Source organism: Pinus tabuliformis, chromosome J, assembly GCF_031772625.1.
Source record: "Pinus tabuliformis cultivar Carrire ecotype Pingquan chromosome J, CPIR1, whole genome shotgun sequence".
Lineage (NCBI taxonomy): Eukaryota > Viridiplantae > Streptophyta > Pinopsida > Pinales > Pinaceae > Pinus > Pinus tabuliformis.
Window position 1 is genome coordinate 788,323,385 of NC_142295.1, and position 18,950 is coordinate 788,342,334.

At 41.1% G+C, this 18,950-nt stretch overlaps 1 protein-coding gene across 2 annotated transcripts in view; it reads left to right on the forward strand.

Annotated features, from left to right (window-relative positions):
• The window catches only part of LOC149229083 (acyl-lipid (8-3)-desaturase-like), a 352,078-nt gene that overhangs the window by 28,108 nt on the left and 305,020 nt on the right, over positions 1-18,950 (forward strand). The gene's annotated exons all lie outside the window — the stretch shown is intronic.

Consider the following 18,950-nt stretch of genomic DNA (forward strand, 5'->3'; position numbering starts at 1 on the left):
GTTTGTAGATATAGACAATTAGTTGATAAAGAACTATAATGTCCCTTCCTAAATTAATTTGTCACAGGTTCATTGTTCTACAATTTTGGAAGCCATGGGACCCATGAGATTTTTGGGAAAAGACTTAGGAAGGAAAAGGAGGCCGAAATATTTTGTTGGTAAAGCGTGGGGGCCACCCACATGAGGAAATACACACTTGCCTTAGAGGAAAGTTCGAATGGCTAAGAAGGGAAAGTCGAAATGCTAGTTGGAGGGACCCACATGGGGAAAAGAGGCCCACGAATTATAAATAGAAGAGGCCCAACCTCATTTGGCATCTTTTGTGTATCGAACTCAATCTTAGTTGCTCGAGCTGCATAGCTGGGTCACTTGCTGTTTAGCAATGAGTTTTCCAAGCGGAGAACTCACCCTCTCTTCAGTGGACCACGAGTGCCACCCTAGTGAGGTTCCATTCTACCATTTTGGAGGAGTGTTGGAGAAGATTCAAAGCATAACACTCAGCTATCATTTAGCCAGTGCGTACTCCAGGAGGACATAGGAGGGGAACACGTGGGAGCTATTTCAGGGATCTTCTAGGGTGCAATTGCCGGGAGAATTTTGGTGAAGGGATTTCAGGGAGACACTAGCCTTTGGGAGAAGTTTGGGAGCAGGAGCTTGCTGCTTGAGAGCAATACGATTTACAGCACCCAAGGCCAGCGCAAAAGCCTCTCACTGGGCACACGTGGGAGCTTGTGGGTCAAGTTGTGGGGCAAGTATTTGTTGGGAGAGATAAGGGGAATTTTGGGGAAGAGTATCTCAACCTTTTTGGAGTGTTTTGGAGGGCTTTTTCTGGAGCTACAGGTAGGCTGTACTTTCCAGCAGTTGGAGGATGATGTGGCTCTTGGGAGGCCGAATTTCTGGGGTCAAAACCAGGCCAAACCCTTTTTGGGTTTTGGTGGGTTTTGTTTGAGGAGATTGGGGTTAATTTGGTAGAATTTTCTGAGCACCGGAGGTGGGGTTTTTAGCAGCATCTTTATAGCAGACATCGCAGTTTCACTAGGGCAGTGCAGGGCATCATTATAGCAGCTGTTTCTACCATCTGGGCTTGACATTTTATCACCTGGGCTTGGTCACGCTTGCCATTGAGGCAAGCCCAGGTGCACCTCTTCCACATTATTGTACTATTGCTCCCATATCATAATAAAATGGCTCAGCTGGTTGTTATTTCTAGACTTTTTATGGGTGTGCACTGAATGTTTGAATTTTATGGTGTTGTCTTTATTGTTTGCTTTGCATATCACTGTTTTTCCTAGTTTGGAACATTACAGTGGTATCAGAGCCTAGATCTTGGCTCAGCCGTGGGAGACTTTTCCTATGAACGAGGAGGACAGGCAGAACATCACTTACCGGAGGCAGAGGTATAGGAGTAGGGAAAGAGAGTTGGAGATTACACCTGATCTGGAGGCACGTGGGAAGACAGTAGTTGTAGTTGAGATGGGGGAACCAAGGAGTAAGGAAGAAGCAACATTTGATAGCCTCTTGAAGGCCTTGAATGACTTGGCTAGGGGACAGAAAGAGATGCTGGAGGAAATCAAACAACAAAATAGGGACAAGAGCCTCCATCGTGAGTTCCTATTTGGAGAGACTTCAGGAGCCTCACAACAGTATGACCACCCTTCACCAACCACTCACCCACCAACCTTTAGTGGGCCATCCAGAACCACGTTGCTTGCTTTCTTACCATCAACACCCAGTGAGCATGGAGGACCAGATGATCAGATCCCCATGGGAGATTTCTTCAGGGAATGGCAAGCCATGGGGGAAGGTTTCAAAGCAACCCTGTGATAAGGTGATAAGGTGAGAGAGCAACATTAAATGGGATATCTTCATCATACCACCATCTAGCAATGTATTGAGAAGAAGATTCTTTGCATTGTTTTCTCCAATGTTCATCCAAAGTGGGTTGATGACTTGGCTGGGAGGAAGTGGGATTACTAGAGGCAGTGGTGGAAGGGGATGAGAAATAACTCTCGATGTTCGACCTCTTTGTTTCTTTAGATTGTTGGCCTCGACGATAAGACCCAAGAGCAGGAGGAACACAGTGAAAGGGGTCACTGGTGGAGGGGATAGAAGAGGAGTCTTGAATCTCAAAATCATCATACCCACTCTTTTTCGTGGCTTGTAAAATTTCCTTTTTCCTTGCAATTTCTTCTTGAATAGCCTTCTCCCTAGCCTTATTCTCCTCAAACTTTTCAAACATGGCAAGGTATTCTGCCCTAATAGGACCTATCACTTCCTTTGGTACATCACATGGCTTTAATTGGTCTCTTATCCCAACTTTCCCAGCCAAGTGTTGTTTCAACCAGAGAATACCCCCAATAGATTTATTACAAAATTTGCATATCATTTTTCCATCAATCACATCACAATGAGCCCATGCATTGTCCTTGGCTTTTGGAGGCATGGTGGCTAGAAATATTTGAAATTTGCAAAGAAATTTGCCATAAAAAAAAAATTGCAGCTAAGAAAAATGGAAAACCTAAGATAAATTTGGGAAAAAAATGGGCATATTTAGCCTACAAAATTTGATAGCAAAGAACTAGAGATTTGATAACAATGTAGCATAAAACACATAAAAAAATTAAATACATGGACAATAGTGAAATATGGATTTTTTCAAGTGAAAATCCTTACCTAGAAATGCAAACTAGCTTCCTTAGCCTCCTCTTGAAGATGCCAAGTCTACTAACAACTCCAAACTATCTCCAAAATAGCTCCAAGTCCAACTCCAAGCCTCCAAGATGACTACTCCAACAAAAACTCAACACTCTCCAAGCTCCCAATGAAACTCACAAAAACTCCAAATGAGATGTGTGAGACAAATGAGAGGGGAGACCTCCTTTTATTGGCTTGGAGGGGGTGTTTTTGGAGGAAAACAACCCTTAGTTTCCCTCTAAACCACCTTAGAAGCCGCAAAGCAGCCTCCTGGTGGGTCTGCGGCTGGCGTTTCAATACATAAAAGGAGGCCAATCCATTTTGTTTATACATTATGGATGCGTACCGGGCCATGAGTGCAAACGTCTCATCATAATCTATCCCCCGACCCGAGAGAAGCCTTTGGCCACAAATCTTGCTTTGCACTTCCCTACACTCCCATCAACTGCATACTTAATCTTATACACCCATCATGAACCAACAACTGATTTTCCAATTGGTCTTGGCAATATCTCCTAGACATCATTCATCATGATAAAGGAATACTCCACCATGGCATCTCGCCATACCTGTTGAGAGGTTGCCTCCTTATAGAAAGAAGGCTCTGAGTTTATCGACTTAGTCATCAACGCCATGTACCCATGTATCTTTGTAGTTGTTTACTTTGTCTAAATGTGGAGCTGGGAGCTCCAACTCTCTCTTGAGCCTCCCTAATCAACTAGCTAAGTGGGCCCCACTAGCTCTACTCTTTCCTCCTGTTCCCACACTTTTTCCTCATCTATGTGTTGGTCAGCCTGCCTAGTAACTGGCTATCATCTGAGGAGTTGGCTGAGCCTCCTTCTTGGGAGCCTGTTGCTCCTTCTCCTGTGCTACACACTCATCATGCTCAAAGGACTTTCTGAGAGCCCTTTATTCCTCGAGCTTCACTTCATGCCTGATCACTGTTTTTTTGAGCACTGGGACGTACACCCTGTATGCCTCATATTTCTCGCTATAGCCCACGAAAATACCCTTCTCTGTTGTGGGATCTAGCTTCTTTCGATTATTAGAAGGCACACGGCAGTAAACTACACTGCCAAAAATCTTGAAGTGAGACATGTCAGGCTTCTTTCCTGTAAAACCTCGTCTAGTGTGACTCTTCCTAGCACCTTGTGTGGACTCGCGTTTTGCAAAAAGACTGCGATGTTGCATGCCTCTGCCCAAAGAAACATAGGGAGTCCCTGGTCATAATACATGGCCTTTGCTGCTCTAACAATGTTCAAGTTCTTGCGCTTAGCCACCCCATTTTGCTAAGGGTTATAAGGTGTGGTGAGCTATCTCCTAATGCCTTCCTTGGCACACAAGTCCCTAAAGGCGTTGGATATGTACTACCCACCATTATCTGGACCTCAACACCTTAATCTTTTTACTTGTTTGGTTCTCCACCAAGGCTTTAAACTCTGCAAACTTTAAGAAGACTTCATCTTTCTTCTTCATGAAGAGGATCCAAGCTTTCTCTAGTCGTCATCAATGAAGGTGACCAAATACTTGTATCCCATGAGGGATGGAGAGGCGAATGGTCCATAGACATCTAAATGCACCAGCTCCAAGATGCTCTCGGCCCTGTTATCTTTGCTGGGGAAGGATGTCTTGGCATACTTGCCAAGTGTGAAACCCTTGCACACGTCATGTTGGTCATCACTGCGTTGTGGCAGTCTTGTGGTTATCTCTCTCAGAATCTCAGTGCTCCATGGTGTAAGTGACCCATACGCTTACGCCAAAGCTCCCTAGGGTCACATCTTTGTGTTGAGAAATCTAGGGCATCAAGATTAGGTGATTTCTCTTCTAATGATAACTGCTTGTGAATGCTTTTTACTTCTTTAGATTAGGATCTTCTCTTTACTTAGATTATTATTGTGTTCTTCCTCATCAAACAACTACCAATGCATAAACAATAAGGAGACAAGAGACACAGAATGCAGGCTATCGGCCAAAGCCAAAACCTCTCCAACATGAGAGGAAAATCCAAACGAATTCTTCTTCTTATAGAGACGTCAATTGATGAATACCAAGACCAAGACTCTTGACACAACCTCTCCAAGACCAAGACTCTTGACACAACCTCTCCAAGACCAAGTCACAAACCCTTCTTTCCAACTTCTTTTGCTTGACAAAGTCCACACTAGTCAAATTGCTAACTTTGCTCTTCTTCTTGGCTACCCTTCAGATTTTGGCGTCTTGCAATTTTCAGCCTATTTCACAAGCCCTAGTTACAACATGTGGGAAGTGTCACCATGAAGATTGTACCCTTGATCCCTTCGTTTAGGATGGAGACTTCTTCTCCTTAGACTTAGCTTGCATTCTTGACTAGACTTCTTCCTTAATTCGACCTCCTTTGATGACTGAGATAACTTCGCGTTTCCTTGTAGCAGATGATACTTCTCCTCGCATGTGTGATGGATATCAACCCTAAAACAGACCCAAACAACTTTGTTCTTCCCTTCTTTCTTCTCGTTGGCTATGAGGCTATCTTCCTTGACCTTTTTGCACTTCTTTCTCACTTCAGACCTTGACCAAAATTTCGTCTCTCAAATGTGTTGAGAAAACTAGGGCATCAATAGTTAGGTGATTTCTATTCTTATGATAGACTTTGACTTATTTATTATGATCTTCTCTTTCTTGTAATTATTATTGTGTTCTTTTCATCAGGACAATTACCATATCATGAACAAATAAAAAGACAAGAGACACAATATATAGGCTTGTCAGCCAGGGCCAAAACCTCTCACTCTTTGAGAGGAAAACCCAAACAAAATTATTCTTATAGATCTTCAATTGACGAACACCAAGACCATGACAAGGACCCTTGACACTAGAGTCCTCCCAAGACCAAGTCACTAGCCTCCTCTCCAACACTGTTCTTCCTCTTCTCTTTCTCGGCTTCCTTGAGAATCTCAGTCTCTTCTTGTAGGTCTACAACCCTATCACAGAAACCCTAGAAGACTTTTGCTCCTTGATTAGTCTCCTTAAGAGGGAGACTACTTTCACTTCCTTACTCGACCTCCTTGAGCGAAGTCCTTTCCCAAACTAGATCAATGCAAATTGCGGTCTATCCTTGCTAACTTCGGACCTGCTCTTCCTCGCACGTGTGAGGGTAATCTGGCCCAAAAACAGTCCTCTAAAGATGACCCTCTCCTTCGCTATCTTCCTTCGTTTCTCATTGGCTTGGAGGCTTCTTCTAAGATGTAATGCACACTTCCTTTTGGAGACTTGCTTCACTGAACTGCTTGCCTTCAAATGAGGCCGAGCACTGCTATATATACATGTTTGCCCATGTCCCTTAGGCCGACATGATCACTTGGAGGAGGGCCGACATCATCTTCTAGATTTCTCCCTTCGTTGTAGGCCGACTTGAAGAGGGCTAGTGACAAGGTCTTGGAGGATGACTTTACATAGACAAGTGTGACTCTTTACAATGTGTAACATGTCTTCATTACATGACAATGACTCTTTAGACTTTTATGGCGAGACCAATGATTTATAGACACTCTTATCATTGTCGCTCTTGGAACATACCTCACCCGGGTTCTCAGGGTGTATTCCATGAGGACTATTCTTATCTTTGGACTCCCCAACCCTCAAAGAATATCGATTCTCCATGACTCCTCTTATCTTGGATGCCCTATCTCATCCTCAAAGAGTATTAGATGCCAAATGATTACCCAATCCTCTATTATGTCTTCCCTAGTGAAGACAATAATAATGTGTCTATCTCTCCCTCTTAATTAGGGAGGACATAATTATTCCAATAAAGGAATGTACTCATTCCTACAGAAGGAATGTACCTAAGCTCCCTCTTGGCTTAGGAATTTCCATGTTTCTTCCAAGTAAGAAACTTGTTTCCAGGCTCCCTCTTAATCAGGGACCTACAACTGCTCCTCAGGTGGAGATGACAGGACAACCAACAGCTAAAAGAACTCCTTCGTTCGATGTCATGAATTTTCTTTGTCTCAAAGTCTTCATCTTTTGGGGACTTCTTCATAGGGCACAGACCATCCATCACTTTCATCCATGAATCAATCATGTCATCATTCCTCTCATTAGAAAGTGATCTATCAATCTATATCTGGCATTGCTTCATGTTATGCTACTTTCATCATGCTTTCTTCTTCGGAAGGATCTTGCATCCTTTTACATGGTTATCTTGGAAGATATCCATAGTTCTTCCCTTTGGTAGCCCTGCATAAGCCCATCCAGATACTAGTTCATAAATAAGAAATGAACACTTAAATCATAATTACCTTTGTGATGGTCTTTCATCATGACATCTTCCTGTAGGCATTAGCATCCAGCGTACATGTTGACACATCTCCTAAAGATATGTATTGTCAAGGGTCTCTATCTTTTCCAGACTTCCATCAGAGTCTTCATATCTTTCTGGGAGATATCATAGTCAAATCTTCTTGGTCTTTCGGATGTTGACTGCATTTACCATTGTTGCTTATTCCACAATCTCTTCCTTTCTTTCTTCACATCTTTCATTCCCAGGAACTTCCAATTAGAGTTCCTCAATTGTAGTTAGTTGCCTAATCTTCCATACAAGGACATATTATGTTGATTTCATCTAGTGAATATGTGATATATGCATTCCTGCATTTTGGGAGGAGATCCTTTCTCTGATCATGCTTCTCAAGATAGAACATTGATCCATGTTGTCTGCAACCATATGACATGACTTTTATAATATCACCTATGAGCATACATACCTCATCTTTCCTTTGGGTCATCCAGACTTCCTGTAGCAGCTTCCTCTGAATGAAGGAACTTCATTCCATTGACCTGCTTCCCTGTTATGTCATCATGCCATCATCCCATGAATTCCACAAGTTTGGAATTCTTGATGAAACACTTGTCTCTCCACATGATTGGTGAACCTTACAATGAAGATTCCATCAAAGAATATGGAGGATCTAGCATATCCTATCCTGCAGATGTTAAGTATGATGAGCCTTGTCCTAGATGACTTCTTCCTTCATAAATTTCTTTCAATGAGGTTTTCAAGAGCTATGCCCTACATAGCTATAGATTTTTGTCCCATACATTTTTCATGTTACCTATGTCATGAGCTCTTAATGCTTTTACCATGATGCCATTCTCTAATATGATGCATCCTATCTTATTTACAAAGCTTCCTATCTATAATTTACACAACAAAAGAATATCTGAAGGAGATCATCTTAGTCATAGTAAAGATCTCTCACTTCTTCCTTCTTAGGCTTCTTTGTTTCAGGTTATTCCACTCCTTCGGTAATATGGGCTTCTTCCTTATTTCTCTTGTTATTGTCCCTTTGGGGACAATCTCTTTTATAGCGCGCCCATATTCTTGACATATATAGCGCTGAACCTTAGCCATTTTCTTCCTTTTCTTTTGAGGACCAAATTTACCAAACTTTCTTTTTCTTTTAGTAATTGTTTATCACTTTTTCCCTTCAACCTGTTTTCTTCTGCCTTGCATAGAGACCAGAAATTGTTGAATGGGATAGCTTCCTCGTCTTCATTGGACACAAGGTTACCTTGTTCATCAGTCAGTGCATTTAGAATGATGAAGATCATTTCCTTATCAGATACCATCTCTCCTAGATCTTGCAATTGAGTTTTTATTTGAGGTTCTTTTCAGAGGCATGAAGATATCCCTTCATCCTTCGATACCTTCAATTTATATAGATAAGATCTAAGTGATATGATCTTTCTTATTGTGCTTCCAGAGAATAGTTTTACTAGCTCATCATATATCTCTTTTGATGTCTCCAACTCGGCTACATGAGGAATGAGAGGATCTTTGATAGATTCCTTAAGAATCTTTTGAGCCTTTAGATCCTTTTCCATGTATTCAGATAGTGCTTGATCTTCGGATGGCTTGGAGATCTTTCCATGGACATGATCAATGACTTCATTTACTTCGAGGACTATGTCTATCCTTCTTTTCCATGCAAGGAAGTTTGATATCCCAACCAACTTATGGTTTTCCTTGAAACATGAAGTCATTTTACTAGATTATAAGAGAAAAGGTACTTGTGAAGATAGAATCTTCAACTAGGTTTCCTTGTTGGTGATGAACTTGATGCTTCTCGGATGATCCTTTTAAGGATAAGAAGGTCCTTACTTTGATGAAGGAAAGACTGCCTTCTTTTGGATGATCTTCTTCCAAGTGAAGTCCTTGCTTCAATAAAGAGAAGATTGCCCTTTTTATGACAACACCTTTCGATCTAGCCTTCTTTAGTCTTTAAAAAGCTTCCACTCCTTAGATGATGGATGAATGAAGATCTGGAAGATGCTACTAGGGTTTTGGTCTTTCTTTCTGCTTCCTCCTTGATGATGATTTGATGAAGATCTTGATCTCTTGCTTGGTATTCTTTATCTTTCTTTGATCCCTCTCTTGAACCTTTCCAGATTTTAGAATTTTTATCATGCTTGGATTTAAAAATAAATGCATGGGGTGATAAGGAAAACTGATAATTGGAGTGGGGGTTGAAATTTCTTCATATCCTTTCTAACTTCATACTTGCTCTTCCTCGCACGTGTGAGGGTAATCTAGCTCAAAAACAATCCTCTAAAGATTACCCTCTACTTCGCTATCTTCCTTTGTTTCTCGTTGGCTTGGAGGCTTCTTCTAAGATGTAATGCACACTTCCTTTTGGAGACTTGCTTCACCGAACTGCTTGCCTTCAAATGAGGCCGAGCACTGTTATATATACGTGTTTTCCCATGTCCCTTAGGCTGACATGATCACTTGGAGGAGGTCCAACTTCATCTTCTAGATTTCTCCCTTCGTTGTAAGCTGACTTGAAGAGGGCTAGTGACAAGGTCTTGGAGAATGACTATACATAGACAAATGTGACTCTTTCCAACGTGTAACATCTCTTCATTACATGACAATGACTCTTTAGACTTTTATGACTAGATGACAATATCCCTAAGGGCTCTCAATGGGAGCCTTAACTAAAATAAAATCTCTTGCTCATGAAACCCATGATGCAAGGAGTACAATAATTTTATTTTTCTTCTTTACATCTCTTACATAAAAATCACGATTACATGTCATTATGAAGACCGAATCTAGTTACACCTTTCAACAAAATGAGGCTGAGTTTCCCTATTTATAGTGGTCTGCCCATCAAAATAATCCGACTTTACTTGGAGACTAGGTCAACATGCCTTTTGGAAAATATCTACTTCTCTTTTGAAAGTCGACTTCAAGGGATGATTGTGACAAGGTCTTGGAGGGCTTATGACACAAATAAATTCTCTTTTACAATACAACATACCCAAATGGGTTTTCATCTTTAACATTGACTCTATAGACTTTTATGACATGCTGATTAATCCTAAAGGCTCACAGTGAGAGCCTTAACTAAAAATAAAATTCCTTGCTCATGAAACCCATGAGATAAGTGTTACAAAAATAATTTTATTTTCTTTATTACATCAATTACATAAAATCATAATTACACATGTCACTATGAAGACCGAACCTAGTTACACTTTTCAACACTCCCTCTTAACTAGGGGGGTATTCATAGTCCATACAAGGTACTTGGACATTCTCAATCTGAAGAATTCTCATAAGAAGAGTCGGATTGTTAACCCATCTGTATAGCATTCTCTCAACCAACATTGTCTCATAGCAAGGCCTTGACTAACAACTCCACTCTCCACAAGTTCAGAGCACAATGCTGGCGAGACCAATGATATATAGACACCCTCATCATTGTCTCTCTTGGAACATACCCCACCTGGGTTCTCAAGGTGTGTTCCACCAAGACTATTCTTATCTTAGATTCCCAGTCCTCAAGGAATATCGGTCCTCTATGACCACTCTTATCTTGGATGCCCTAACTCATCCTCAAAGAATATCGGATGCCATATGTTTACCCAATCCTTCATTTTGTCTTCCCAAGTGAAAACAAGAATCACGTTTCTATCTCTCTCCTCATGGCCTTCACTAAGACTTACGATTGTTAATCCTAGTCTAGTGCATGACACATGACCAAGCTCCCTCTTAAATGGGAACTTGACCAAGCTCCCTCTTGACCAGGGACTTGCTTCTAGCAGCTCTCTAGGTGGATCATGGGACAACAAACTGGTTGTAGAACTCCTTCCTTTGATGTCATGAATTTTTCTTCTTTGTCAAGGAGTCTACATTTTTGGGACTTCTTCGTAGGGCATAGACCATCCATCACTTTCATCCATGAGTCAGTCATGTCTTTATTCCTTTCATCGGAAAGTGATCCATCAGTTCATATCTGGCCTTCCTTCATGCCGTGATGCCTTCTTCATGCCATGTTTCCTTGAGGATCTTTCATCCTACTAGATGGATATCAGTGGTGGAAGATAGCCATTGCTCTTCCCTTGGCAGCCCTGCATCAACCCATCTAGATATCATTCAAAAATAAGGAATGAAGATTAAATTAAAATTTCCTTTGTGATGGACTTTCATCATGACGTCTTCTAGTTTGCATCAACATCCTGCATACACATTGACACATCTCTAAAAGATATATACTGTCAAGGGTCTCCTTCTTTTTCATACTTCATTAGAGTCTTCATATCTTTCATGGAGACATCCTAGTCAAATCTCTCAATACTCGGATGTTGATTGCCTTTTCCATAGTTGCATATTTCATGATTTCTTCCTTTATTTCTTCACACATTTCCTTCTAGGAACTTCCAGTCATAGTTCCACCAATTTTGTCAACCACCTCATATTTCATATGAGGACATATTATGTTGATTTTATCTAGACAATGTGTGACCCATACCTTCCTGCATCCATTCAAAGGAGGAGATCCTTTCTTTTGATCATGTGCTCAAGATAGAGCATTTATCCATGTTACCTGCAACCATATGACATGACTCTACAATATCGAATACAAGCATACATACCTCACTTTCCTTTATGTCATCCAGTCTTCCTTCAGCAACTTCCTTGATTGAAAGAACTTCAATCCTTGATCTGCTTTACCGCTTTTGTCATCATACCATCATCCCATGAATTCCGACAAGTTGGAATTCTTGATGAAACACTTGCTTCCTTTTGATTGGTGAACCTTCCGATGAAGATTCCACTAGAGGATCTTGAGTATACTCATCCAGCAAATGTTTCCTTTTGATTGATGTATGATGAGCTTTGTGGTAGATGACTTTTTCTTCCTTTTCCCATAAGTGCCACTTATGCTTCTAATGAGGTTATTGTTACCCACCATTTTGTGGGTGATACCCCTAAGAGTATCATTTTTCTCCAAGATGGTCCTTAGCTGGCAACCAATAGCTCCTTGCAGTCACCAACTAGCTCGTTGTGCCATTTCTCCGCCCCCTTAGCCAACCATGTGGTACCTCACCCATCTGTTATGATCGTATATTTGAAGGTGGGTCTCCTGAACCTAAAAGGTGTTCCTTGTCATTTGGTAATTGAGTATTGTAGTTTGCCAAAGAAACACAATTTGTTGCCCAGGCCTCACGTGTCTCGAATCAAGCGAATCAGACATGATTCGGTGGGACACGTGTCCTCCGGATCGTGTCCGAGCGTGTCCCATCGGGACACCTTGTGTCCTGATCGTGTTTCGATGGGACACCAACGTGTCCCGATTCCAGGACACTTGTCACAGATTTTTAACCTCTACATGACCATAAAAGGCTGATTTGGGCCATTCTAACTTCACAATACTCATTCTCTCTTGTTGTGGGTTTGTTGTGGGTGTGTGAGAGTGAAAAGCAAAGGGTGGGAGAGCATTTTGGAGGTGATTCAAGCAACAGGTAAGTGCATTTTCTCTCTATTTTTTGCATTTTTATTACAACAATTTGCATGTGCATTTGTTTTACGAATTTGTGCATTTTTTTTTTTTACAACATTCATGGCTCAATCAAGGGCAGTAGGGAAGGGGGAAAGGAAGGGGATACCGAGGAGGAGGATGCAACAGATGCAGAGATGACATTGGATACAAAGGAGGAGGATGCAGTAGAGGAGAGCAGTGTTGACCATGATGCTGAGTATCAATGATGCTGATTTTGATGATGAGGATTGATGACTCATGAGATACCTACTGCCTTGAGGCTTGTAGTTGTTTTCTATTTGCTATTTCTATTTGCCATTGGCATTGCTACTACCTATGAAACACATTTTGATTTTCATGACTTAATGAGAAAACTACAGTATCTTGTCTTTCTCCTATTGGATCATTGATGAATATTGAATATGGTGTTGATTAGTGGTTGTCATTGATGTCAACCCAAGCAGCACTAGGGGCTACCCTGATCTTGCATGGGCATTTTGACCTGAAAAATTACCCTATTCTGAGTCAAGGATCTTCTAGATGGATTCTACTCGTCGAGATGTTTCCGTTTATATATGGCACGCCAAGTAATTCTTCACAGTTTGAGAGATATTCATGTTTGAAGTTAGTAACCCCAGTTAGTGGGCTAAAACCCTATGGCGTTGTGGCATGGCATTCATAATTGGTTGTGGTCATTGAATAGTCAATAATTAATAAAAAAAATTTCCTCCTAAAATCCCTCCAACGTTCACTTGTTGAGGACCCTCTCAACTCAAGACATTCATATAAATAATGACCCTCATATCCTCCTTTAGTAGGGATTTTGTGTCTTCAAATAGGGCATCGTGGAATTTTCGCTTTAACTTTTTGTTTGCGAAGCTTCAAAAGCTAAAAATAAAACCCATTTGAGCCGAAATATTGATGAACCTCGTGACTGAATTTCAGAACTTGGTTTGCTATATTTTCGGAGATATGGTCTGAGGAAGTTAGGGTTTTTGCAGGCTCCTGAATTCCATGTCAAACAGGTGACGTTGGGAAAATCATCATAACTCTCTCTGAGCATTGGATTCAAATTTCGTAAATTATCACAGAAAGAGGACGGACTGTAGTTTGTTGAGTAGCGTTTTCAGGGCTGAAGGTCGCAACGGTGACACGTGGCACTTCGTATAAGTTCGCTCTGCCGAACCAGTCTATAATCAGGTCATCATGGGAGATTGGGCATAACTCTTTCTTGAAGAATCCAATCTTGATCAAACCTGTGGGGTTGGAAAGAGGACTCAGAGGGCTACCACAGGACGAAATTTCAGACCTTGGAGATTCGAAATTACATGTATACAACAGATTCAATATTGAGCTCCTAGAAGGCAAGAAAATGCATGCATTCAAGGATCACTGTAGTAAGTACCACACATCAACAGTCAAGGGTAAGTCTCCTACAACAAGGTATGTATGATTAGTGTTTACATTTGAAATATGAGTATCATCTCTGACATATGTTTTTGCAGGACAACGTAAGTACATACAGGGTCTCGGTTATATCTCTATGTCTCTATATGTCACAGTTAGTTTTGATACCACATTTTGGATGTCCTATTCTTGATACTACACATTTGATGATACATATTATTGATGCTACACCAAGTCTGCTAAATCTATATGATGTTGTAAGTTCATGTTACTTGTCTTGTCATAGTTGATAGAATGGTCTTTGTTGTTGTACTTAGAACTTGGTCCATCACAAGTCTAGGGTCTGTCATCAGTTTTTATTGTATATATCTTTAGGTCAGTTTTGGATATAGTCTCACATAGAGTCTAGACCTATATTAAGAGTGGGAGTCTTTGTCTATTGCTGCAACAAGTCAACAACAAAAGTGACAAGCACACTTTAGGGACACATTGTAATTTTAATTTGTATTTATTCATTATTATGCATTTACATGTGTTTTGCAGGCAGAGGTAAGTTGAAGGGTATTTTGTTTTGTTTTGGGATTGGTTTCGCCAGGAAAATTTTGCATGCAGGTAGAAGAAGATTCAAGTACAACTGCAAGCAAGAATTCAAAAGAAGAAATATCAAATCAAAGGAAGCATTGCAGCGGGACATCCTTTGAAGACATGACAACCATCTGTATATTGTGAAGAAGTGTCAAGGCCAAGAGTCGTCATTGTAAAGTTGTAAAAGAGTCATTTGTTAAAGTGTCATCATTGGAAGAGTCATTATTGTAAAAGAGTCAATCTGCCTAGAGTCGAAAAGGCATTATTGGGAGGTATAGGAGTCTTTGTTGGAATGATGTCATGGTTGGGTTGTAGGTCATAGTGTGATAAGGGTGTTCGGTCAAAATCATTGTAAATCATATTGTATCGTGGATTGTTGTCCCTGGTATGGGAATCCACACTCTTGTCTCATTTCAGTGATTATAGGGCGACAGGTAGGTGCTAGGCTGATGCATGAAGTCACCTACAGGTTGGAGCCTGTCAACACTTCAGGGTGGTAGGTTGGTCTAGGATGTTGGGGCATCCATTTAGTTGACTACTGAAGAAACCAGGGCATTGGGGCATCTTTCCAGTGGGAGCTGGAGAAGAATGCTTTTCTAGAATTCTAGGAAGTTGTTGCTTTCATTTCAGTTGGGGCTGAAGATTAAAGAATTTATTAGAAAAACGTTCAGTGGTTTGACCCAGAGGGGGTTTTGCACCTAAAATTCTTTTGTCTACTCTGTTCTTTTATTTACTGTTATTACTGCATAAACATTAATAATAATTGAAGATTAACTAATGCTTTGAAAAGATTTAAAAGTGCTAATTGCTAAGGAATATTGATTCACCCCCCCCGCTCTCAGTATTTCCAACATATGTATTATGTCACAATTGTATTTGTATGCATAAAGTTACTTTGTAAAACTTATGTCTTATGAAGATCTATGTTTGAATCAATGAATTTGTATCATCAATGAGAATTTGTGTAAGATATATCAATGTTGCCATCACCCTGGTTCCTCTAGGCCCTAGATGAGCCTCATTTATAATTTAGGAACCCATGATTTTCCCAACCCCTGGTGGGAAATGAATCGCCCCACCTTAAAAGTGGTATACATTGCTATATCTCACACATCATGCTCTTACCCCTTGAGCCCCGAGCAGTTAATTAAAGAAAAATCATAAAAGGCAAAAGATATTTAAAAAATGGTGGAAAAATCTGTTGAAATTTGGTACCGGAGGACAGGTGGTTCCCTAAGGCTTTGATCTTTGGCCTAGGGAAAAGTGTCCAAAAGAATTTAATTTTTCTCCTAAAGTGACTTTATAATTTTATAAAGTTAAATCTAATTTAAAAGTGACTTTAAGTGATAAAGTTATTAAGTCTAATTTTAAAGTGACTTTTATAAAGTCAATGAAAAATTAGAAAGGGAAAAGTGACTTTGGAAATAAATGACTAAGTGGGTCTTTATTAAAGTGGGGTGAATTAAAAAAATAGAAAGTGAGATTTAAATGAGCATTTAATCTCAGCCATTGATCTAAATCTATTTCAGCCATTGGATTTAGAGATCACCCAAAAGTCACTTGGATCATCCAAAAGTCACTTGGAGTTATATTAAAGGAGGAAAAGGAGGAAAAGGTCATTCATTCTTTCATGAGCAAATTGGGAGAAGGAGAGGAAGAGAGCAAGAGAGATTTCTGAGCAGGGAGGAGAAGGAGACAGCAGCTTGGCACACATTCCAAGGCAGCAGTTGAGCAGATTTGTACAGCTGATTCAACACATAGTGATAGGCAGATTTTTGCACAAAAATCGAGGAGCAGTTTGCTGATTTTTCTGCACACAAAACGGAGGCCGTACAACATTTATTGCTGTCATGTTTGCTGTAATTTCCAGATTGCTGTGAGGCACGGGAAATGAGATAAGTTGTAAATTTGCTTGCTGATTTTTTGCTGAATAATTCTCACTGTAAAAAGGCAATTTTCAGAAATAAAGGAGCTCTCAAACTGGTTTTCCCCAAGAGTTGTAGGGGGTTTTTCCAGGGTCAAGTTGACCAAAAATATCAGTGTTTTAATGGCTGTTTTTGATTGCTGATTTTTAATTCTGCAATTTCCAGCATTCTGAAAAATTTCCAGAATTTGTGTTTTCAGCAATATTTATTTTTTTCAGTCTGTTAAATGTATGGCTATGGGAATGGGCATTTAACTACATGGGAAAAATAAGGAGAAACTGAAAACCGGGGTGGGAAAATAGAAATTTCTACATGGTATCAGAGCTTGAGTGCTGAAGGGCAGTTTGGGACAGCAAAAGGAAAAATTACAGTTGCTGATTTTTTCACTCAGAAAATTCCAGCAAGCTGATTTTTTCATAAACAACAGTTTTATCTTTACCACAGCAGTGCTATTTTTCAGTTTTAGGACAGCAAGATGTCATTGGGATTGAGGGTGGAGGATAGGTTGGATGGGCATACAAATTACAGTGTTTGGAAGGAGAGAATGCAGAGTATTTTTGAGGAGGCAGAAGTCTGGGATATCATGGTGCATACCGCACAGAACCCTGTTGTTGTGCCCACTGATGTTACTCAGTTGGCTGAGTATAAAAAGAAGAACAATAAGGGTAAGAGGTTGATTCTAGATGGAATCAAAGACCATTGCATTCCTCATGTGAGAGGAAAGAGCAATGCCCATGAGATGTGGACAGCATTGTCCAATCTCTACCAGAGTACCAATGAGAACCGGAAGATGGTCCTGAAGGAGAAGCTGAAGAACATTAAGATGGGGAATGATAGTGCAGCTGGATATCTCACAAAGATTACCAATGTGAGAGATGAGTTGGCAGCGATTGGAGAGGCCATTCCACCCACTGAGTTGGTGCGGATTGCAGTGAATGGCCTCCCCCGTTCATGGTTGAACTTTGCTGATGGGGTTTGTGCACGTGAGACCCTTCCCACATGGGAGAGGTTCTGGGATGATTGCATTCAGACAGAGATCATGAAAGGTCAGCTTGGGGCAGCCAAGCCAGTTGAGCAGGATGAGGATGTAGCACTGGTGGCAGGAGGCAAGAAAGGCAAAGGGAAGAAGCAGACTTCCACAAGCGGTGGTGGAGGCAAAGGCAAAGGTAAAGGTAAACAGAGTAACTCACAGAATGACTATTCCAAAGTGAAGTGTTGGAATTGTCAAAAGATGGGACAATATGCAGTTGTGTGTCCGGAGAAGAAGAAGAAGAAGAAGGGGAAGAACCAGGACGTGGCAGCTTCAGCAGAGATTGAGGACTTTGCTGGTCGTTTTGACCGAGAGTTTGCGTTCACTACGTGTGAGTCCTCTAGTGCAGGATCACCTGTTACACAGGTTCAGAGGGAGCATGCTTTTCCCTCGATTAGCGGAGCATCTTCAGGTATCTGGTATGTGGACAGTGGGGCTTCACGTCATATGACAGGAGTCCGTGAGTACTTCTCAGAGCTTTCAGAGAGTGGCACTGATATCGAGGTAGTACTCGGTGATGACAGAGTTGTTAGAGCAGTCGGGGTGGGGACAGTGACATTTCAGAGGGAGTCCAAACTTCCCTTGAAGGTGTTAGAGGTTCTTTATGTGCCAGGGATGAGGAAGAACCTCATATCCGTCTCAGCTTTGGAGGACAGAGGATATGAGGTATTGGCCAGATTCAACAAGAAAATGTACCCACAAAATGCAAAAGATTGCCGAGACAAACACATTTAGCACGTAGGAAAAAGCCAATACATGAGTTCTACCTCAACATCATGGCCATCACCCTGGTTCCTCTAGGCCCTAGATGAGCCTCATTTATAATTTAGGAACCCATGATTTTCCCAACCCCTGGTGGGAAATGAATCGCCCCACCTTAAAAGTGGTATACATTGCTATATCTCACACATCATGCTCTTACCCCTTGAGCCCCGAGCAGTTAATTAAAGAAAAATCATAAAAGGCAAAAGATATTTAAAAAATGGTGGAAAAATCAAGGCCGGGGCACCTCATGTACCACAGTTGCTCCCTCCTATACATTATATACCCAAATGTGAGCTTCCCTTTTACTAGCTACCCTTGTACCCTAGCATGTGGCTCAGGGCTGCCCCTTTCCATTCCCTACTCCATTCATCTCTTTACCACATGCCACCATCTTTTAAAGGATGTACCTTGGACATATTATCCCCTTTAGAAGTAAAAACCGCCTAATAGGATACTTGGTTAACCCCATTTGGAGCTTGGAGACATTAGCACATGCTAAAGCCCATTATGGAAGGGCATGCCATTATGAATTCCCCACCTGTTGTCCATAGTTTGCAAGCTCTTTTACTCAATTTCCTTGATGACTTGTTGTACTGGAAGGCTAGGGGACGCATTGGATCTTATGCAGGGTTGCATGTGGTCTTCATCTTGGGTTTGGTCTCCCTATACAAGGTCCTAACCCTCCAGAGGGCAACATTGGCACATGTAGGGTGTGTGTTGATTGCCATGGGCCTC